The 23,562-nt window shown below is 48.2% G+C and overlaps 1 pseudogene; it reads right to left on the bottom strand.

Moving 5' to 3' along the window:
* LOC135536944 (F-box/WD repeat-containing protein 7-like) overlaps nt 1-23,562 on the bottom strand; it is a 79,138-nt pseudogene that overhangs the window by 43,070 nt on the left and 12,506 nt on the right.

Here is a 23,562-nt window from a genome sequence, read left to right as displayed (position 1 = left end):
TATCCCAGTCCTCTCTGTTATATAATACCTTAGGTGAGGTGATATCCCCAGTCCTCTCTATATAATACCTTAGGTGAGGTGATATCCCCAGTCCTCTCTGTTATATAATACCTTAGGTGAGGTGATATCCCCAGTCCTCTCTATATAATACCTTAGGTGAGGTGATATCCCCAGTCCTCTCTATATAATACCTTAGGTGAGGTGATATCCCAGTCCTCTCTGTTATATAATACCTTAGGTGAGGTGATATCCCCAGTCCTCTCTATATAATACCTTAGGTGAGGTGATATCCCCAGTCCTCCTCTCTATATAATACCTTAGGTGAGGTGATATCTCCAGTCCTCTCTGTTATATAATACCTTAGGTGAGGTGATATCCCCAGTCCTCTCTATATAATACCTTAGGTGAGGTGATATCCCCAGTCCTCTCTATATAATACCTTAGGTGAGGTGATATCTCCAGTCCTCTCTATATAATACCTTAGGTGAGGTGATATCTCCAGTCCTCTCTATATAATACCTTAGGTGAGGTGATATCCCCAGTCCTCTCTATATAATACCTTAGGTGAGGTGATATCTCCAGTCCTCTCTATATAATACCTTAGGTGAGGTGATATCCCCAGTCCTCTCTATATAATACCTTAGGTGAGGTGATATCCCAGTCCTCTCTGTTATATAATACCTTAGGTGAGGTGATATCCCCAGTCCTCTCTATATAATACCTTAGGTGAGGTGATATCCCCAGTCCTCTCTATATAATACCTTAGGTGAGGTGATATCCCCAGTCCTCTCTATATAATACCTTAGGTGAGGTGATATCCCCAGTCCTCTCTGTTATATAATACCTTAGGTGAAGTGATATCCCCAGTCCTCTCTATATAATACCTTAGGTGAGGTGATATCCCCAGTCCTCTCTGTTATATAATACCTTAGGTGAGGTGATATCCCCAGTCCTCTCTATATAATACCTTAGGTGAGGTGATATCCCCAGTCCTCTCTATATAATACCTTAGGTGAGGTGATATCCCCCGTCCTCTCTATATAATACCTTAGGTGAGGTGATATCCCCAGTCCTCTCTATATAATACCTTAGGTGAGGTGATATCCCCAGTCCTCTCTATATAATACCTTAGGTGAGGTGATATCTCCAGTCCTCTCTGTTATATAATACCTTAGGTGAGGTGATATCCCCAGTCCTCTCTATATAATACCTTAGGTGAGGTGATATCCCCAGTCCTCTCTATATAATACCTTAGGTGAGGCGATATCCCCAGTCCTCTCTGTTATATAATACCTTAGGTGAGGCGATATCCCCAGTCCTCTCTGTTATATAATACCTTAGGTGAGGTGATATCTCCAGTCCTCTCTATATAATACCTTAGGTGAGGTGATATCTCCAGTCTCCTCTCTATATAATACCTTAGGTGAGGTGATATCCCCAGTCCTCTCTATATAATACCTTAGGTGAGGTGATATCTCCAGTCCTCTCTATATAATACCTTAGGTGAGGTGATATCCCCAGTCCTCTCTATATAATACCTTAGGTGAGGTGATATCCCCAGTCCTCTCTATATAATACCTTAGGTGAGGTGATATCCCCAGTCCTCTCTATATAATACCTTAGGTGAGGTGATATCCCCAGTCCTCTCTGTTATATAATACCTTAGGTGAGGTGATATCCCCAGTCCTCTCGATATAATACCTTAGGTGAGGTGATATCTCCAGTCCTCCAGTTGCTCTCTATCCGGTGTTGCTGTACGTAGGCACTCTTCCAGGGCGAGTGGAGAAACCCAGGTTTAAGAGTCTTCCTCCTCTGAACAACCAGGGATTCTTCTATACCTGGGAACACAGGGTTAAGTAACTATCACGGTATACTTCATTTATCAGACGCTCTTATCCAGAGCGACCTACAGATGTTTCTAGCTCGTCGGCTCGGGGATTTGAACCGGAGACCTTTCGGTTATACCTAGCCTCGTAAAATGCCAGGCTAGCTGCTATAGAACCTATATACTTACACACACATGAAGCAAAAAATAAATGACAAACTGATAGGCTAACATCAAGCATCTTCGCTATCGCTAGCCCCTATTGGTATGGAGGTAATATAATGCTAACGCTAGCCCCTATAGCTCATTGGTACGGAGGTAATATAATGCTAACGCTAGCCCCTATAGCTCATTGGTACGGAGGTAATATAATGCTACCGCTATCCCCTATAGCTCACTGGTACGGAGGTAATATAATGCTAACGCTAGCCCCTATAGCTCATTGGTATGGAGGTAATATAATGCTACCGCTAGCCCCTATAGCTCAGTGGTATGGAGGTAATATAATGCTACCGCTAGCCCCTATAGCTCAGTGGTATGGAGGTAATAATGCTACCGCTAGCCCCTATAGCTCATTGGTACGGAGGTAATATAATGCTAACGCTAGCCCCTATAGCTCATTGGTACGGAGGTAATATAATGCTACCGCTATCCCCTATAGCTCACTGGTACGGAGGTAATATAATGCTAACGCTAGCCCCTATAGCTCATTGGTATGGAGGTAATATAATGCTACCGCTAGCCCCTATAGCTCAGTGGTATGGAGGTAATATAATGCTACCGCTAGCCCCTATAGCTCAGTGGTATGGAGGTAATAATGCTACCGCTAGCCCCTATAGCTCATTGGTACGGAGGTAATATAATGCTAACGCTAGCCCCTATAGCTCATTGGTATGGAGGTAATATAATGCTACTGCTAGCCCCTATAGCTCATTGGTATGGAGGTAATATAATGCTACCGCTAGCCCCTATAGCTCAGTGGTATGGAGGTAATAATGCTACCGCTAGCCCCTATAGCTCAGTGGTACGGAGGTAATATAATGCTACCGCTAGCCCCTATAGCTCATTGGTATGGAGGTAATATAATGCTACCGCTAGCCTCTATAGCTCAGTGGTACGGAGGTAATATAATGCTACCGCTAGTCCCTATAGCTCAGTGTTATGGAGGTAATATAATGCTACTGCTAGCCCCTATAGCTCATTGGTATGGAGGTAATATAATGCTAACGCTAGCCCCTATAGCTCAGTGTTATGGAGGTAATATAATGCTAACGCTAGCCCCTATTGGTATGGAGGTAATATAATGCTAACGCTAGCCCCTATAGCTCAGTGTTATGGAGGTAATATAATGCTACTGCTAGCCCCTATAGCTCATTGGTATGGAGGTAATATAATGCTAACGCTAGCCCCTATAGCTCAGTGTTATGGAGGTAATATAATGCTAACGCTAGCCCCTATTGGTATGGAGGTAATATAATGCTAACGCTAGCCCCTATAGCTCAGTGGTATGGAGGTAATATAATGCTACTGCTAGCCCCTATAGCTCAGTGGTATGGAGGTAATATAATGCTACTGCTAGCCCCTATAGCTCATTGGTATGGAGGTAATATAATGCAAGCTGCTCTCTCGTTTGTATACTACATGACCAAAAGTATGTGGACACCTGCTCATTGAACATCTCATTCCAAAATCATGGGAATTAATATGGAGTTGGTCCCCCTTTGCTGCTGTAACAGCCTCCACTCTTTTGGAAAGGCTTTCCACTAGATGTTGGAACATTGCTGCTATAACAGCCTCCACTCTTCTGGGAAGGCTTTCCACTAGATGTTGGAACATTGCTGCTATAACAGCCTCCACTCTTCTAGGGAGGCTTTCCACTAGATTATAATATATAATAATATAATATAACTAGAATATAATTCTATGCTGTAGAGTTAAGATTTCCCTTCACTGGAACTTAGGGGCCCGAACCATGAAAAACAGCACCAGACCATTATTCCTCCTCCACCAAACTTTACAGTTGGCACTATGCATTAGGGCAGGTAGCGTTCTCCTGGCTACCGCCAAACCCAGATTCGTCTGTCCATCACTACAGAGAACCCGTTTCCACTGCTCCAGAGTCCAATGGCGGCCAGCTTTACACCTCTCTAGCTGACGTTTGGCATTGCTCATGGTGATCTTCGGCTTGTGTGCGGCTGCTCGGCCACGGAAGCCCATTAATGAAGCTCCCGATGAACAGTTCTTGTGTTGACGTTGCTTCGAGAGGCAGTTTGGAACTCTGTAGTGAGTGTTGCAACCGAGGACAGAATTTTACGCACTTCAGCGCTCGGTGGTCCTGTTCTGTGAGCTTGTGCGGCCTGCCACTTCGCGGCTGAGCCGTTGTTGCTCCTAGATGTCTCCACCTATCAATAACAGCTCGTACAGCTGACCGGCAGCTCTAGCAGGGTTGAAATTTGACTGACTTGTTGGAAAGGTTTCATCCTATGACGGTGCCACGTTGTAAGTCACTGACCACTTCAGTGAGGCCATTCTACTGCCAATGTTTGTCTATGGAGATTGCATGTCTGTATGCTTGATTTTATACACCTATCAGCAAAAGGTGTGGCTGAAATAGGCAAATCCACTATTTTGAAGGTATGTCCACATACTTTTGTATACAGTATGTGTGTGTAACGCTAGCTGCCATTTCATAGGTATGGCTGTAATGCTACCGCTAGCTGCCATTTCATAGGTATGGCTGTAATGCTACCGCTAGCTGCCATTTCATAGGTATGGCTGTAATGCTACCGCTAGCTGCCATTTCATAGGTATGGCTATAATGCTACCGCTAGCTGCCATTTCATAGGTATGGCTGTAATGCTACCGCTAGCTGCCATTTCATAGGTATGGCTGTAATACTACCGCTAGCTGCCATTTCATAGGTATGACTGCAATGCTAACACAAGCTTCCATTTCATTGGTATGGCTGTAATGCTAACTGCTGTTCCATTGGTATAGCTGTAATGCTAACGCTAGCTGCCAATCCATTGGTATGGCTGTTATGCTAACTGCTATTCCATTGGTATGACTGTAATGCTAACACAAGCTGCCATTTCATTGGTATGGCTGTAATGCTAACTGCTATTCCATTGGTATGGCTGTAATGCTAACGCTAGCTGCCATTCCATTGGTATAGCTGTAATGCTAACGCTAGCTGCCATTCCATTGGTATGGCTGTAATGCTAACGCTAGCTGCCATTCCATTGGTATGGCTGTTATGTTAGCGGTGAATCCCAGCTGACTGGCAGAGAGCCCAGTGCTACTCACAGACGGATGCAGTGATAGGCTGTTGCAGCACTGCAGAGTGGAGGAGTGGTCAGGGTGGGTGGGTGTGTGTGTGTATTAAAAGGAGAGTTATGGTTTTTGCTCAGGTAGTTTAATATAAACGCCAGTGTGTGCCTTTATGTGAGGGGGTGTGTGTGGCTAACAAAGATCCAATAATGAGTTCTACTATGTAAATCCATGTTGTGTGTGTGTGTGTGTGTGTGTGTGGGTACGTACCCTCCTCCCTACACTTCTCCCTCCACAGCAGGTTATCCTCAGCCAGTATCCTCCAATAGGAACAGGTCTGAGCAGCATGCATCAGATCTCTGGGCTCCAGGAACGTCAGGACATACAGGGCCAACTACAGGAGACACACAGTCATATCAACGTCAGGTCACACAGGGCCAACTACAGGAGACACACACGGGGCCAACTACAGGAGACACGCACGGGGCCAACTACAGGAGACACACACGGGGCCAACTACAGGAGACACGCACGGGGCCAACTACAGGAGACACACACGGGGCCAACTACAGGAGACACACACGGGGCCAACTACAGGAGACACACACGGGGCCAACTACAGGAGACACACACGGGGCCAACTACAGGAGACACACACGGGGCCAACTACAGGAGACACACACGGGGCCAACTACAGGAGAGAAACACATTCATATCACTGACCGGATCACAACTTAACTCACAATCACATCTACAGTGGGCAAAAAAAGTATTTAGTCAGCCACCAATTGTGCAAGTTCTCCCACTTAAAATGATGAGAGAGGCCTGTAAATTGTCATCATAGGTACACTTCAACTATGACAGACAAAATGAGGAAAAAAATCCAGAAAATCACATTGTAGGATTTTTAATGAATTTATTTGCAAATTATGGTGAAAAATAAGTATTTGGTCACCTACAAACAAGCAAGATTTCTGGCTCTCACAGACCTGTAACTTCTTCTTTAAGAGGCTCCTCTGTCCTCCACTCGTTACCTGTATTAATGGCACCTGTTTGAACTTTTCATCAGTATAAAAGACACCTGTCCACAACCTCAAACAGTTACACTCCAAACTGGCCAAGACCAAAAAGCTGTCAAAGGACATCAGAAACAATATTGTAGACCTGCACCAGGCTGGGAAGACTGAATCTGCAATAGGTAAGCAGCTTGGTTTGAAGAAATCAACTGTGGGAGCAATTATTAGGAAATGGAAGACATACAAGACCACTGATAATCTCGCTCGATCTGAGGCTCCACGCAAGATCTCACCCCGTGGGGTCAAAATGATCACAAGACCGGTGAGCAAAAATCCCAGAACCACACGGGGGAACCTAGTGAATGACCTACAGAAAGCTGGGACCAAAGTAACAAAGCCCAACATCAGTAACACACTACGCCGCCAGGGACTCAAATCCTGCAGTGCCAGACGTGTCCTTCTGCTTAAGCCAGTACATGTCCAAGCCCATCTGAAGTTTGCTAGAGAGCATTTGGATGATCCAGAAGAAGATTGGGAGAATGTCATATGGTCAGATGAAACCAAAATATAACTTTTTGGTAAAACTCAACTCGTCGTGTTTGGAGGACAAAGAATGCTGAGTTGCATCCAAAGAACACCATACCTCCTGTGAAGCATGGGGGTGGAAACATCATGCTTTGGGGCTGTTTTTCTGCAAAGGGACCAGGACGACTGATCCATGTAAAGGAAAGAATGAATGGGGCCATGTATCGTGAGATTTTGAGTGAAAACCTCCTTCCATCAGCAAGGGCATTGAAGATGAAACGTGGCTGGGTCTTTCAGCATGACAATGATCCCAAACACACCGCCCGGGCAACGAAGGAGTGGCTTCGTAAGAAGCATTTCAAGGTCCTGGAGTGGCCTAGCCAGTCTCCAGATCTCAACCCCATAGAAAATCTTTGGAGGGAGTTGAAAGTCCGTGTTGCCCAGCAACAGCCCCAAAACATCACTGCTCTAGAGGAGATCTGCATGGAGGAATGGACCAAAATACCAGCAACAGTGTGTGAAAACCTTGTGAAGACTTACAGAAAACGTTTGACCTCTGTCATTGCCAACAAAGGGTATATAACAAAGTATTGAGATAAACTTTTGTTATTGACCAAATACTTATTTTCCACCATAATTTGCTAATAAATTCATTAAAAATCCTACAATGTGATTTTCTGGATATTTCTTCATCATTTTGTCTGTCGTAGTTGAAGTGTACCTATGATGAACATTACAGGCCTCTCATCTTTTTAAGTGGAGAACTTGCACAATTGGTGTCTGACTAAATACTTTTTTGCCCCACTGTAGATGCCAGAACAGTGGTGCCTGACATCATGGATTTGAACTGGGCTCAAGTGGCAGATTGTGTGTGTGTGTGTGCTCTCACCTCTTTGGGCAGCAGGGAGATGAAGTCTCGTTGGAACTGAGGCTCAATAACCTGCATCATGTGCTTCACCTGATTGGACTCACAGCTGTCAATCAAGTCATCCAGAGCCAATAGGCGCTCAGGACCACTCACGCCTACAGGAAGGGGGAGGGGCATCAATACATATTTGATCAAAACGGTCATCAAGGCAAAAAGGGTGGCAACTTTGAAGAACCTCAAATATAAATCGTTTGATTGTTTAACACATTATTTTGGTTACGTGTGGAACATTCCTTCCTGTGTTCACCATTCATTAATACCCAGAACCAGAGGGAGGGTCCATTCATTAATACCCAGAACCAGAGGGAGGGGAGGGAGGGTCCATTCATTAATACCCCAGAACCAGAGGGAGGGAGGGAGGGTCCATTCATTAATACCCCAGAACCAGAGGGAGGGAGGTCCATTCATTAATACCCCAGAACCAGAGGGAGGGAGGGTCCATTCATTAATACCCCAGAACCAGAGGGAGGGAGGGTCCATTCATTAATACCCCAGAACCAGAGGGAGGGAGGGTCCATTCATTAATACCCCAGAACCAGAGGGAGGAGGGTCCATTCATTAATACCCAGAACCAGAGGGAGGGAGGGTCCATTCATTAATACCCCAGAACCAGAGGGAGGAGGGTCCATTCATTAATACCCCAGAACCAGAGGAAGGGAGGGTCCATTCATTAATACCCCAGAACCAGAGGGAGGGAGGGTCCATTCATTAATACCCCAGAACCAGAGGGAGGGAGGGTCCATTCATTAATACCCCAGAACCAGAGGGAGGGAGGGTCCATTCATTAATACCCCAGAACCAGAGGGAGGGAGGGTCCATTCATTAATACCCAGAACCAGAGGAAGGGAGGGTCCATTCATTAATACCCCAGAACCAGAGGGAGGGAGGGTCCATTCATTAATACCCCAGAACCAGAGGGAGGGAGGGTCCATTCATTAATACCCAGAACCAGAGGAAGGGAGGGTCCATTCATTAATACCCCAGAACCACTGAGAGAGGGAAGGTTCAGAACACTAGGGCTGTTCACCAGATATTAGATACCTGCTTTCTGGCAGGAGGGAAAATGAATGTAGGTGGTGCTGGAGGGAGAGGTGTTTAATTAGCTGAGGTTTGTTCTCCTCTAAATGGCACCACTCCATCCCAGAAAGCCCTTCTCTCCCTCCCTCTGTTGATAAAGCACTCCAGGTTTCCCAGGGCTTCATGGCTGTTAATTAGTGGTTGTTATGGAGATGCAGCAGCAGAGGGGGTGTGTCTCACCTGGAAGGTGTGTAGCCAGTCCTGTAGGCCGGAGGGGGGAGGGCCTGAGGTGACACGTCTCCGCTGAGCTGAATGCCCATTGGCTGCTCGCAGGTCTCCAAAGGTGGTGGGCGTGGTCTGGAATGGAACGAGACTGCAGGGACTGAAGAGCGAGAGAGAAAACATGAGAAAGACCGGTTGAGAATTATAATTCAAAAGGTTTTGTCAGATATTATTCATCCTAATCAGACAGGTGTTTTACATGGACGATACATTGGGGATAATATATAAGTACTGGAAACAATAGAACACTATGAAGACTCTGGGAAACCAGGCCTGGTATTCAGAGCTGACTTTTGGCTTTTGATAAAGTACGACTACAATTTACATATAAATGTCTGAAATATTTATTTGGCCGTCTCTACTGCCTGATCTGGAGGACTCACTAAACAGAGAACGTCCCTGGTCATCCCTACTGCCTCTGATCTGGAGGACTCACTAAACAGAGAACATCCCTGGTCATCCCTACTGCCTCTGATCTGGAGGACTCACTAAACAGAGAACATCCCTGGTCATCCCTACTGCCTGATCTGGAGGACTCACTAAACAGAAAGCTTTAGCTGTAACATTTACTTTGATAATGAAGTATATTTATATACTTTTACTCAAGTTGTATTTTACTGGGTGACTTTCACTTTTACCCGAGTCATACCTTAATAGAAAATCTTTACTTTTACTCAAGAATGATAATTGAGTACTTTTTTCACAAATGTGTATAGGTAACAATAGTAGTCTTATATAAATGGGTTAAAGTGATGTAGAGTACCACCAGGGGTTAAAGTGATGTAGAGTACCACCAGGTGGTTAAAGTGATGTAGAGTACCACCAGGTGGTTAAAGTGATGTAGAGTACCACCAGGTGGTTAAAGTGATGTAGAGTACCACCAGGTGGTTAAAGTGATGTAGAGTACCACCAGGTGGTTAAAGTGATGTAGAGTACCACCAGGTGGTTAAAGTGATGTAGAGTACCACCAGGTGGTTAAAGTGATGTAGAGTACCACCAGGTGGTTAAAGTGATGTAGAGTACCACCAGGTGGTTAAAGTGATGTAGAGTACCACCAGGTGGTTAAAGTGATGTAGAGTACCACCAGGTGGTTAAAGTGATGTAGAGTACCACCAGGTGGTTAAAGTGATGTATAGTACCGCCAGGTGGTTAAAGTGATGTAGAGTACCGCCAGGTGGTTAAAGTGATGTAGAGTACCGCCAGGTGGTTAAAGTGATGTAGAGTACCGCCAGGTGGTTAAAGTGATGTAGAGTACCGCCAGGTGGTTAAAGTGATGTAGAGTACCGCCAGGTGGTTAAAGTGATGTAGAGTACCACCAGGTGGTTAAAGTGATGTATAGTACCACCAGGTGGTTAAAGTGATGTATAGTACCACCAGGTGGTTAAAGTGATGTATAGTACCACCAGGTGTAAAACAGGAAATAAATGGCTACATCTCAGAAAGTATAAACTGTCAAGAGGAGTAAAACAAGGTTGTACACTGTCAGCATATATATTTAATATGGCCATCAAAACGTTAGCTGTTAAAACTAGATGCAATATTAATATAAAAGGCCTAGAAATCCAGGGTTTAAACACTAAGGTGTCATTGTACGCTGATGATTCACTTAAAATGTATTTTTTTTTTTTTTTTACACACCTTTATTTTACGAAGCAAGTCAGTTGAGAACAAATTATTATTTTCAATGACGGCCTAGGAACAGTGGGGTTAACTGCCTCGTTCAGGGGAACAGTGGGGTTAACTGCCTCGTTCAGGGGAACAGTGGGGTTAACTGCCTCGTTCAGGGGAACAGTGGGGTTAACTGCCTCGTTCAGGGAACAGTGGGGTTAACTGCCTCGTTCAGGGGAACAGTGGGGTTAACTGCCTCGTTCAGGGGAACAGTGGGGTTAACTGCCTCGTTCAGGGGAACAGTGGGGTTAACTGCCTCGTTCAGGGGAACAGTGGGGTTAACTGCCTCGTTCAGGGGAACAGTGGGGTTAACTGCCTCGTTCAGGGGAACAGTGGGGTTAACTGCCTCGTTCAGGGGAACAGTGGGGTTAACTGCCTCGTTCAGGGGCAGAACGACAGATTTTTTTACTTTGTCAGCTCGGGGATTCAATCTTGAAACCGTTCGGTTATTAGTCCAATGCTCTAACCACTAGGCCCCCTGCCTCTAACCACTAGGCCCCCTGCCTCTAACCACTAGGCCCCCTGCCTCTAACCACTAGGCCTCTAACCACTAGGCTACCTCACACCATTCTTTTCAAACCACTAGGCCTCTAACCACTAGGCTACCTCACACCATTCTTTTCAAACCACTAGGCCTCTAACCACTAGGCCCCCTGCCTCTAACCACTAGGCCCCCTGCCTCTAACCACTAGGCCCCCTGCCTCTAACCACTAGGCCCCCTGCCTCTAACCACTAGGCCCCCCTGCCTCTAACCACTAGGCCCCCTGCCTCTAACCACTAGGCCCCCCTGCCTCTAACCACTAGGCCCCCTGCCTCTAACCACTAGGCCCCCCTGCCTCTAACCACTAGGCCCCCTGCCTCTAACCACTAGGCCCCCTGCCTCTAACCACCTCACACCATTCTTTTCAAACCACTATCTAAATCCCTCCACAGCCTCAGAGGATCTAGTTACTGTTTTTAACCTCTGGATTACAACCAAATTACGATCAGTGTTCTATATTGATCACAAAAAATATATACACCTTTTACATTACTGTTGACCAATAAAATGGTAAATTATTTGAGCAAAAAAATATTCAATTTCACCAGGAATGGCAAGCTAGACAAATTTAAAAATGGGACTATTTATATAATGAACATGCATTCAGAGGGAAGAAGTTAATAAATATTAAAACGTTGGACCTCTCACTAAAGGCTTGAGTCACACAAAAACGATACTTAAATCCGAAACGGTTCCCCAGCACATAAGTAAAGCTCACTCAAGAAGGGCCTTCTCCCCTTTATTCAGATTACAACCATTCACTTATATGTATCATTGAAATATATATCCCCATTTTTAAAACAAGCCATAGAAGGTTGGTTGCGGCAGGGTAGCCTAGTGGTTAGAGTGTAGAGGCGGCAGGGTAGCCTAGTGGTTAGAGTGTTGGACTAGTAACCGGAAGGTTGCAAGTTTGAATCCCGAGCTGACATGGTACAAATCTGTCGTTCTGCCCCTGAACAGGCAGTTAACCCAATGTTCCAAGGCCGTCATTGAAAATAAGAATTTGTTCTTAACTGACTTGCCTGGTTAAATAAAGGTAAAATAAATAACTGATCCACCAGAAAACAAAGAACAAATATATTATAATATATAACAAATATATTATAATATTAGAACAAAAATATTATAATATTAGAACAAATATTATGGTTAAACTCAAATATACTGATAATAAACCATTTTTTGTGAAGATTTTTTTAGGTATAATCTTCGTAAATGATATCCTAAATAGGACTGGTGGAGTTGTCACACATGCATCTAACAAAAATATATGGAAATCTCTGCTCTACCCAAAATTACAACCAACTAATTGCAGAATTACTGCAGAAATGGAAGAGGCAGAAGGGGGGAAAAGGAAGGAACATGTCTGTCGGCCCTGAATTAAAGACTAAAATTGGCTCAAGACAATTGTGATAAATAAAGTGAGAGTGTTACCAGGGGCAGTGAGAGTGTTACCAGGGGCAGTGTTACCAGGGGCAGTGTTACCAGGGAGAGTGTTACCAGGGAGAGTGTTACCAGGGAGAGTGTTACCAGGGAGAGTGTTACCAGGGGCAGGGTTACCAGGGGCAGGGTTACCAGGGGCAGGGTTACCAGGGGCAGGGTTACCAGGGGCAGGGTTACCAGGGGCAGGGTTACCAGGGGCAGGGTTACCAGGGGCAGGGTTACCAGGGGCAGGGTTACCAGGGGCAGGGTTACCAGGGGCAGTGAGAGTGTTACCAGGGGCAGGGTTACCAGGGAGAGTGTTACCAGGGAGAGTGTTACCAGGGAGAGTGTTACCAGGGAGAGTGTTACCAGGGAGAGTGTTACCAGGGAGAGTGTTACCAGGGAGAGTGTTACCAGGGAGAGTGTTACCAGGGGCAGGGAGAGTGTTACCAGGGGCAGGGAGAGTGTTACCAGGGGCAGGAGAGTGTTACCAGGGGCAGGGAGAGTGTTACCAGGGGCAGGGAGAGTGTTACCAGGGGCAGGGAGAGTGTTACCAGGGGCAGGGAGAGTGTTACCAGGGGCAGGAGAGTGTTACCAGGGGCAGGGGCAGGGTTACCAGGGGCAGGGAGAGTGTTACCAGGGGCAGGGAGAGTGTTACCAGGGGCAGGGTTACCAGGGGCAGGGTTACCAGGGGCAGGGTTACCAGGGGCAGGGTTACCAGGGGCAGGGTTACCAGGGGCAGGGAGACCAGGGGCAGGGAGACCAGGGGCAGGGAGACCAGGGGCAGGGAGACCAGGGGCAGGGAGACCAGGGGCAGGGAGACCAGGGGCAGGGAGACCAGGGGCAGGGAGACCAGGGGCAGGGAGACCAGGGGCAGGGAGACCAGGGGCAGGGAGACCAGGGGCAGGGAGACCAGGGGCAGGGAGACCAGGGGCAGGGAGACCAGGGGCAGGGAGACCAGGGGCAGGGAGACCAGGGGCAGGGAGACCAGGGGCAGGGAGACCAGGGGCAGGGAGACCAGGGGCAGGGAGACCAGGGGCAGGGAGACCAGGGGCAGGGAGACCAGGGGCAGGGAGACCAGGGGCAGGGAGACCAGGGGCAGGGAGACCAGGGGCAGGGAGACCAGGGGCAGGGAGACCAGGGGCAGGGAGACCAGGGGCAGGGAGACCAGGGGCAGGGAGACCAGGGGCAGGGAGACCAGGGGCAGGGAGAGTGTTACCAGGGGCAGGGAGAGTGTTACCAGGGGCAGGGAGAGTGTTACCTGAGGTAGCTGGAACCTTTGCAGTGTTTCTTGCCTGAAGAGAACGGCCTGACGTCTGGTCCATGGTCCAACTTCCTCTTCATCTGAGAGAGAGACGGGGGTGGAGATGGAGGAATGCAGACAGAATGAAGAGAGGCAGAAAAGTTAAGCCACAGTACAAACAGAAAGTCAAACGAGCATACCCATCCCTTCTATCACAAAGCTCCACACCCTAACCAACCACAATCCAACCCCGTAGAGTTGTGTATGTTTCCAGTAGCCTCGAAACTACCAGGCTCTGACGTTGTATTTACAGTGTATAAGGTGGGCTGCTCCCTTTCTCTGTGACCGGGTAGAGGGTGACTGAAGACTGGGTAGAGGGTGACTGAAGACTGGGTAGAGGGTGACTGAAGACTGGGTAGAGGGTGACTGAAGACTGGGTAGAGGGTGACTGAAGACTGGGTAGAGGGTGACTGAAGACTGGGTAGAGGGTGACTGAAGACTGGAATATATAACACAGCTGTAGTCTAATCAACTGTTTGCTGACACCAGCTACCAATACCCATTATAGGGGGGTTATACGGTTTAAATATCCAAAACATTTGCCATTGATCAAGTGTTGGTTATGAATGGATTTCAAAAAAGGAAACGTCATGACAACGAATTATTATCACCTCAGTCGAAATAAAACATCTATAGATTAGTGAATGACAAAACTGGAGTATTTATTGCGTTTAAAAATAAAAAAAAAAGAGGTGATTTGAATTTAAAAAAATAATAATTCCACTCCCTTTTCTCCATACCGTTTCCATCCAACCGCACCTCAACCGCCCTGAATGACAAGCACGCCGAAAATGACAGGAATGTGTCGAGAGCACCGACCGTAATAACCAACAGACAACTCTACAGGCTGTTCCGGGTGCGGAGCGAACCGGGTGGTAATAACCATAGATATCTGCCGTCACTCACACACGTTTCCGGATTAAATACTCCAACAAATACACACATCTGATACGTTTGGGGCGGTGGACAGAACACAGATATATAAAAAGGGAATAACACAATAACCCCAAAGCCAAGTGAAACCATACCACTGCTGCCCCCGGGGCAGGATGCGCATAAAGTCACAGCAGCACACCACACACAGAAAGGGAAGTCCCATTCCTGCGACACACACACACACACACACACACACACGCGCACACACAGAGAAAGCCGAAAGGGAACTCCCGTTCCTGCGACACACACACACAGGTGTGTATGTTTGTGCGTAATACCACTTTCAAATTGATTTAATCAACCGCGAACAAACATTCCCTCTGCCAGGTCAGACACACAGACACATTAGGGTTCTGTTCCTTATCAATCAGTTTCATGTTCATTCATCGACTCGCCGACACCTTCCTCCTACCGCAGCAGACAAACACACACACACCGCAGCCCAGTGCACAACAGACGAATATGTCGGAAAATGGCCAAGCAATGATATACATTTAACTTCCGTTCGGCCGATATTCGTTTCATTTTCAGAGTGTTTATTATCCACGCTACTTTGAGGAAGAGAGAAAGAACCGGCGCGTCACGTACCGTCACTCCATCTCTATTCCGCAGTGGTCCATCTCTCTACACTAGAGATGCTCGAGTGTAGCTACACAACTAGACCACCACCCGGCTATATAACGCGATGATACAGTATGATCATTTAGAGGCTTTAGCCCAGTGAGTGTAAAACATACATAAAAAGCCAACGTATATAAAAAAGGAGAACATTTAAAAAAAGAAAATTAATTTAAAGAAATAGCCTCCCGCCCCCCCAGTCACTTACTTTATAGAATATGAGCTTCAACGTGCCGTAGAAACCCATGGTGATGGTATTCCTGCGTTAGGACGCCCTCTGATCTACTTCAAGGCAGCACAAGTCCACAGCGCGATTTAGATATGTATCAACTCCTCTGGTCGGATCCTTCCTCTTCTCCCTCAGTTCGATACAACCTTAACGTTTCCTGTCGCTACGGACATGCTCCGACAGGCCTATTTTCTCTCCCTAAATGCAACGCGTATAAAAGCAACTATTTCTTAATGTTGTTTCACTGTGGAGAAGGAAACTGCGAGTAACCACTTCCATTGGACGATGTGTACCATTGCGTACCCCCGTACATTACGACTAATACAACTAGAAGCAGAGTTAGATTTCACTGCATTGACCCAAGCTAGTTAGCCATATAAGCAGAGAGAGAAAGTGCAGAGAGAGAGAGAGGAGAGAGACAAGCGAGGCAGCTCAAATACGGAGTGCCAAACCTACCGGGGTTGACAGAAGTCAGGCTGCTCGAGAGGAATGCCGAGAGAACGGCGGGGTGACGCAGCGGAGAGAGACACCGCGTGACTATATTAGACACATTTTATTCAGATAACACAGACCCACAGACACTAAGAAAAAACAACCAATTTCGATAAACTCCTATTAATCTATTACCACAACGTGGACAACCAAGCACAAAAAAACACCATTGTAGCCTTAATCTAACCCATAATCAATCTGTTGATTTACTACACACCCTTCTGTACTTCAACGATACACTATACATAGCCATAATATAACATTTTAAAATGTCTCTATTCTTTTGATAGTTTAGTGAGTGTAATATCGACTTGTTCATTTATGATTTTTTTTTAAGTGAAATGATTTCACTTGCTTTAGCAATGTAACCATTAACACTTTCCAAATATATTGTTTTACAGCCCCCCCCTCCTCACCCACCCCCAGAGCAGCTGAAAAATTGTCAGTGCATGGACTCTACAAAGGTGTCGAAAGCATTACACAGGGATGCCGGCCCATGTTGACTCCTAAGGTGGCTGGATGTCCTTTGGGTGGTGGACCATTCTTGATACACACGGGAAACTGTTGAACGTGAAAAACCCAGCAGCGTTGCAGTTCTTGACACAAACCAGTGCGCCTGGCACCTACTACCATACCCCGTTTAAAGGCACTTCAATATTTTGTCTTTCCCATTCACCCTCCGAATGGCACACAGACACAATCCATGTTTCCAGGCTCAAAAATCCTTATTTAACCCGTCTCCTACCCTTAATCTAAACTGATTGAAGTGGATTTAATAAGTGACATCAATAAGGGATAGCCTGGATCATAGCCTGGATTCACCTGGTCAGTCTATGTCATGTAAAGAGCAGGTGTTCTTAATGTTTTGTGCACTTAGTCACAATGTTTTCCAGGCGAGAGCCAGTTAGTTAACCAGACCCTTGTTTGTCCTCTGTGTAGTGTGTGGTCAGTGTTGGGTACTAGCCAGGTATCTGGGGTCCAGTTAGATAACCAGACCCTTGTTTGTCCTCTCCCAGCAGGCCCTGCTGCAGCAGTCTAGAGGAGCATCTACCGAGGAAGATGAGGGGAGAGAGACCCGATACTACCGAAACAATACCGATTGGACCTTGACTGAACTGCCCTCTTTTACTTGCTTGTTGCATATTCCAGTGTGAAGCGTATTCCCATCTGAAGCGTATTCCCCATCCCAGTGTGAAGCGTATTCCCCGTCCCAGTGTGAAGCGTATTCCCCATCCCAGTGTGAAGCGTATTCCCCATCTGAAGCGTATTCCCCATCTGAAGCGTATTCCCCATCCCAGTGTGAAGCGTATTCCCGCATCTGAAGCGTATTCCCCATCCCAGTGTGAAGCGTATTCCCCGTCCCAGTGTGAAGCGTATTCCCCGTCCCAGTGTGAAGCGTATTCCCCATCCCAGTGTGAAGCGTATTCCCCATCCCAGTGTGAAGCGTATTCCCCATCCCAGTGTGAAGCGTATTCCCCATCCCAGTGTGAAGCGTATTCCCCATCCCAGTGTAAAGCGTATTCCCGTCCCAGTGTGAAGCGTATTCCCCATCCCAGTGTAAAGCGTATTCCCCATCCCAGTGTGAAGCGTATTCCCCATCTGAAGCATATTCCCGTCCCAGTGTGAAGCGTATTCCCCATCCCAGTGTGAAGCGTATTCCCCATCCCAGTGTGAAGCGTATTCCCATCTGAAGCGTATTCCCCATCCCAGTGTGAAGCGTATTCCCCGTCCCAGTCTGAAGCGTATTCCCCGTCCCAGTGTGAAGCGTATTCCCCATCCCAGTGTGAAGCGTATTCCCCATCCCAGTGTGAAGCGTATTCCCCGTCCCAGTGTGAAGCGTATTCCCGTCCCAGTGTGAAGCGTATTCCCCGTCCCAGTGTAAAGCGTATTCCCGTCCCAGTGTAAAGCGTATTCCCCATCCCAGTGTAAAACGTATTCCCCATCCCAGTGTAAAACGTATTCCCCATCCCAGTGTAAAGCGTATTCCCCATCCCAGTGTGAAGCGTATTCCCCATCCCAGTGTGAAGCGTATTCCCCATCCCAGTGTAAAGCGTATTCCCCATCCCAGTGTAAAGCGTATTCCCCATCCCAGTGTAAAGCGTATTCCCCATCCCAGTGTAAAGCGTATTCCCCATCCCAGTGTGAAGCGTATTCCCCATCCCAGTGTGAAGCGTATTCCCCATCTGAAGCGTATTCCCCATCCCAGTGTGAAGCGTATTCCCCATCCCAGTGTGAAGCGTATTCCCCATCCCAGTGTAAAGCGTATTCCCCGTCCCAGTGTGAAGCGTATTCCCCATCCCAGTGTGAAGCGTATTCCCCATCTGAAGCGTATTCCCCGTCCCAGTGTGAAGCGTATTCCCCGTCCCAGTGTGAAGCGTATTCCCCATCCCAGTGTGAAGCGTATTCCCCATCCCAGTGTGAAGCGTATTCCCCATCCCAGTGTGAAGCGTATTCCCCATCCCAGTGTGAAGCGTATTCCCATCTGAAGCGTATTCCCCATCCCAGTGTGAAGCGTATTCCCCATCCCAGTGTAAAGCGTATTCCCATCTGAAGCGTATTCCCGTCCCAGTGTGAAGCGTATTCCCCGTCCCAGTGTGAAGCGTATTCCCCATCCCAGTGTGAAGCGTATTCCCCATCTGAAGCGTATTCCCCATCCCAGTGTGAAGCGTATTCCCCGTCCCAGTGTGAAGCGTATTCCCCATCCCAGTGTGAAGCGTATTCCCCATCCCAGTGTGAAGCGTATTCCCATCTGAAGCGTATTCCCCATCCCAGTGTGAAGCGTATTCCCATCTGAAGCGTATTCCCCGTCCCAGTGTGAAGCGTATTCCCCGTCCCAGTGTGAAGCGTATTCCCCGTCCCAGTGTGAAGCGTATTCCCGTCCCAGTGTGAAGCGTATTCCCCATCCCAGTGTGAAGCGTATTCCCCATCCCAGTGTGAAGCGTATTCCCCATCCCAGTGTGAAGCGTATTCCCCATCCCAGTGTGAAGCGTATTCCCCATCCCAGTGTGAAGCGTATTCCCGTCCCAGTGTGAAGCGTATTCCCGTCCCAGTGTGAAGCGTATTCCCCGTCCCAGTGTGAAGCGTATTCCCCGTCCCAGTGTGAAGCGTATTCCCCGTCCCAGTGTGAAGCGTATTCCCATCTGAAGCGTATTCCCCGTCCCAGTGTGAAGCGTATTCCCGTCCCAGTGTGAAGCGTATTCCCCGTCCCAGTGTGAAGCGTATTCCCCATCCCAGTGTGAAGCGTATTCCCCATCCCAGTGTGAAGCGTATTCCCCATCCCAGTGTGAAGCGTATTCCCCATCCCAGTGGGAAGCGTATTCCCCATCCCAGTGTGAAGCGTATTCCCCATCCCAGTGTGAAGCGTATTCCCCATCCCAGTGTGAAGCGTATTCCCCGTCCCAGTGTGAAGCGTATTCCCCGTCCCAGTGTGAAGCGTATTCCCCGTCCCAGTGTGAAGCGTATTCCCCATCCCAGTGTGAAGCGTATTCCCCATCTGAAGCGTATTCCCCATCTGAAGCATATTCCCCATCTGAAGCATATTCCCCATCCCAGTGTGAAGCGTATTCCCCATCTGAAGCGTATTCCCCATCCCAGTGTGAAGCGTATTCCCCATCTGAAGCGTATTCCCCGTCCCAGTGTAAAGCGTATTCCCCATCTGAAGCCTATTCCCCATCTGAAGCCTATTCCCCATCTGAAGCCTATTCCCCATCTGAAGCCTATTCCCCATCTGAAGCGTATTCCCCGTCCCAGTGTGAAGCGTATTCCCCATCCCAGTGTGAAGCGTATTCCCCGTCCCAGTGTGAAGCCTATTCCCCATCCCAGTGTGAAGCGTATTCCCCATCTGAAGCGTATTCCCGTCCCAGTGTGAAGCGTATTCCCCGTCCCAGTGTGAAGCGTATTCCCCATCTGAAGCGTATTCCCCATCTGAAGTGTATTCCCCATCCCAGTGTGAAGCGTATTCCCCGTCCCAGTGTGAAGCGTATTCCCCATCCCAGTGTGAAGCGTATTCCCCATCCCAGTGTAAAGCGTATTCCCCGTCCCAGTGTGAAGCGTATTCCCGTCCCAGTGTGAAGCGTATTCCCCGTCCCAGTGTGAAGCGTATTCCCCGTCCCAGTGTGAAGCGTATTCCCCGTCCCAGTGTGAAGCGTATTCCCCATCCCAGTGTGAAGCGTATTCCCCGTCCCAGTGTGAAGCGTATTCCCTGTCCCAGTGTGAAGCGTATTCCCCGTCCCAGTGTAAAGCGTATTCCCCGTGTGAAGCGTATTCCCCATCCCAGTGTGAAGCGTATTCCCAGTGTGAAGCGTATTCCCCATCCCAGTGTAAAGCGTATTCCACATCCCAGTGTAAAGCGTATTCCCCATCCCAGTGTAAAGCGTATTCCACATCCCAGTGTAAAGCGTATTCCCCATCCCAGTGTGAAGCGTATTCCCCATCCCAGTGTGAAGCGTATTCCCCATCCCAGTGTAAAGCGTATTCCCCGTGTGAAGCGTATTCCCCATCCCAGTGTGAAGCGTATTCCCAGTGTGAAGCGTATTCCCCATCCCAGTGTAAAGCGTATTCCACATCCCAGTGTAAAGCGTATTCCCCATCCCAGTGTAAAGCGTATTCCACATCCCAGTGTAAAGCGTATTCCACATCCCAGTGTAAAGCGTATTCCCCATCCCAGTGTGAAGCGTATTCCCCGTCCCAGTGTGAAGCGTATTCCCCGTCCCAGTGTGAAGCGTATTCCCCATCCCAGTGTGAAGCGTATTCCCAGTGTGAAGCGTATTCCCAGTGTAAAGCGTATTCCCAGTGTAAAGCGTATTCCACATCCCAGTGTAAAGCGTATTCCCCATCCCAGTGTAAAGCGTATTCCACATCCCAGTGTAAAGCGTATTCCCCATCCCAGTGTGAAGCGTATTCCCCATCCCAGTGTGAAGCGTATTCCCCATCCCAGTGTGAAGCGTATTCCCCATCCCAGTGTGAAGCGTATTCCCCATCCCAGTGTAAAGCGTATTCCCCGTCCCAGTGTAAAGCGTATTCCCCGTCCCAGTGTGAAGCGTATTCCCCGTCCCAGTGTGAAGCGTATTCCCCGTCCCAGTGTGAAGCGTATTCCCCATCCCAGTGTGAAGCGTATTCCCCATCCCAGTGTGAAGCGTATTCCCCATCCCAGTGTAAAGCGTATTCCCCATCCCAGTGTGAAGCGTATTCCCCATTCCAGTGTAAAGCGTATTCCCCATCCCAGTGTAAAGCGTATTCCCCATCCCAGTGTAAAGCGTATTCCCCCATCCCAGTGTAAAGCGTATTCCCCATCCCAGTGTGAAGCGTATTCCCCGTCCCAGTGTAAAGCGTATTCCCCATCCCAGTGTAAAGCGTATTCCCCATCCCAGTGTAGTTGGGTGCCCTAGTTGTTAACTGTTCAGTTTTGTTCATGTCCGTTTCTACATACGACGACAGAGAGGTCTGGAACTGAACACATAAACAAATGACAGGTCAACATGTCAGCATGTAAATATTGACCCAGCGTTGATCAAAAGCTTAGAACGCTTATATTCTTCATCTGACTCAGTTCTAAATCGCACCTGACTCTTTATGAACCAGTTGAATCATGAACAGTGGTTGGGGACTTGCTACTAGCCAGGTATCTGGGTCCCCTGGTGGTAGTGTGTAGTCAGTGTTGGGGACTAGCCAGGTATCTGGGGTCCCCTGGTGGTAGTGTGTAGTCAGTGTTGGGGACTAGCTACTAGCCAGGTATCTGGGTCCCCTGATGGTAGTGTGTAGTCAGTGTTGGGGACTAGCTACTAGCCAGGTATCTGGGTCCCCTGGTGGTAGTTTGTAGTCAGTGTTGGGGACTAGCTACTAGCCAGGTATCTGGGTCCCCTGGTGGTAGTGTGTAGTCAGTGTTGGGGACTAGCTACTAGCCAGGTATCTGGGTCCCCTGGTGGTAGTGTGTAGTCAGTGTTGGGGACTAGCTACTAGCCAGGTATCTGGGTCCCCTGGTGGTAGTGTGTAGTCAGTGTTGGGGACTAGCTACTAGCCAGGTATCTGGGTCCCCTGGTGGTAGTTTGTAGTCAGTGTTGGGGACTAGCTACTAGCCAGGTATCTGGGTCCCCTGGTGGTAGTGTGTAGTCAGTGTTGGGGACTAGCTACTAGCCAGGTATCTGGGTCCCCTGGTGGTAGTGTAGTCAGTGTTGGGGACTAGCTACTAGCCAGGTATCTGGGTCCCCTGGTGGTAGTGTGTAGTCAGTGTTGGGGACTAGCTACTAGCCAGGTATCTGGGTCCCCTGTTGGTAGTGTGTAGTCAGTGTTGGGGACTAGCTACTAGCCAGGTATCTGGGTCCCCTGGTGGTAGTGTAGTCAGTGTTGGGGACTAGCTACTAGCCAGGTATCTGGGTCCCCTGGTGGTAGTGTGTAGTCAGTGTTGGGGACTAGCTACTAGCCAGGTATCTGGGTCCCCTGGTGGTAGTGTGTAGTCAGTGTTGGGGACTAGCTACTAGCCAGGTATCTGGGTCCCCTGGTGGTAGTGTGTAGTCAGTGTTGGGGACTAGCTACTAGCCAGGTATCTGGGTCCCCTGGTGGTAGTGTAGTCAGTGTTGGGGACTAGCTACTAGCCAGGTATCTGAGTCCCCTGGTGGTAGTGTGTAGTCAGTGTTGGGGACTAGCTACTAGCCAGGTATCTGGGTCCCCTGGTGGTAGTGTGTAGTCAGTGTTGGGGACTAGCTACTAGCCAGGTATCTGGGTCCCCTGGTGGTAGTGTGTAGTCAGTGTTGGGGACTAGCTAGGTATCTGGGGTCCCCTGGTGGTAGTGTGTAGTCAGTGTTGGGGACTAGCTACTAGCCAGGTATCTGGGGTCCCCTGGTGGTAGTGTGTAGTCAGTGTTGGTGACTAGCTACTAGCCAGGTATCTGGGTCCCCTGGTGGTAGTGTGTAGTCAGTGTTGGTGACAAGCTAGGTATCTGGGTCCCCTGGTGGTAGTGTGTAGTCAGTGTTGGGGGCATGCTCCTTGCCAGGTATCTGGGTCCCCTGGTGGTAGTGTAGTCAGTGTTGGGGACTAGCTACTAGCCAGGTATCTGGGGTCCCCTGGTGGTAGTGTGTAGTCAGTGTTGGTGACTAGCTACTAGCCAGGTATCTGGGGTCCCCTGGTGGTAGTGTGTAGTCAGTGTTGGGGACTAGCTACTAGCCAGGTATCTGGGTCCCCTGGTGGTAGTGTGTAGTCAGTGTTGGTGACTAGCTACTAGCCAGGTATCTGGGTCCCCTGGTGGTAGTGTGTAGTCAGTGTTGGTGACAAGCTAGGTATCTGGGTCCCCTGGTGGTAGTGTGTAGTCAGTGTTGGGGGCATGCTCCTTGCCAGGTATCTGGGGTCCCCTGGTAGTCAGTGTTGGTGGCCAAGGTGATAACAGCACAGAGGAACCAACACCATTCACACTAATCTCCTGTGATGACTATAAACACACAGAGTACACAAGGAAACTAAAACTAAACTACAGAAGGGCACTGCTGAATATAGCTCAT

Source organism: Oncorhynchus masou, unplaced genomic scaffold (genome assembly GCF_036934945.1).
Source record: "Oncorhynchus masou masou isolate Uvic2021 unplaced genomic scaffold, UVic_Omas_1.1 unplaced_scaffold_686, whole genome shotgun sequence".
In the NCBI taxonomy this organism is placed as follows: Eukaryota; Metazoa; Chordata; class Actinopteri; order Salmoniformes; family Salmonidae; genus Oncorhynchus; species Oncorhynchus masou.
This window is presented reverse-complemented; position numbering and strand designations above follow the sequence as displayed.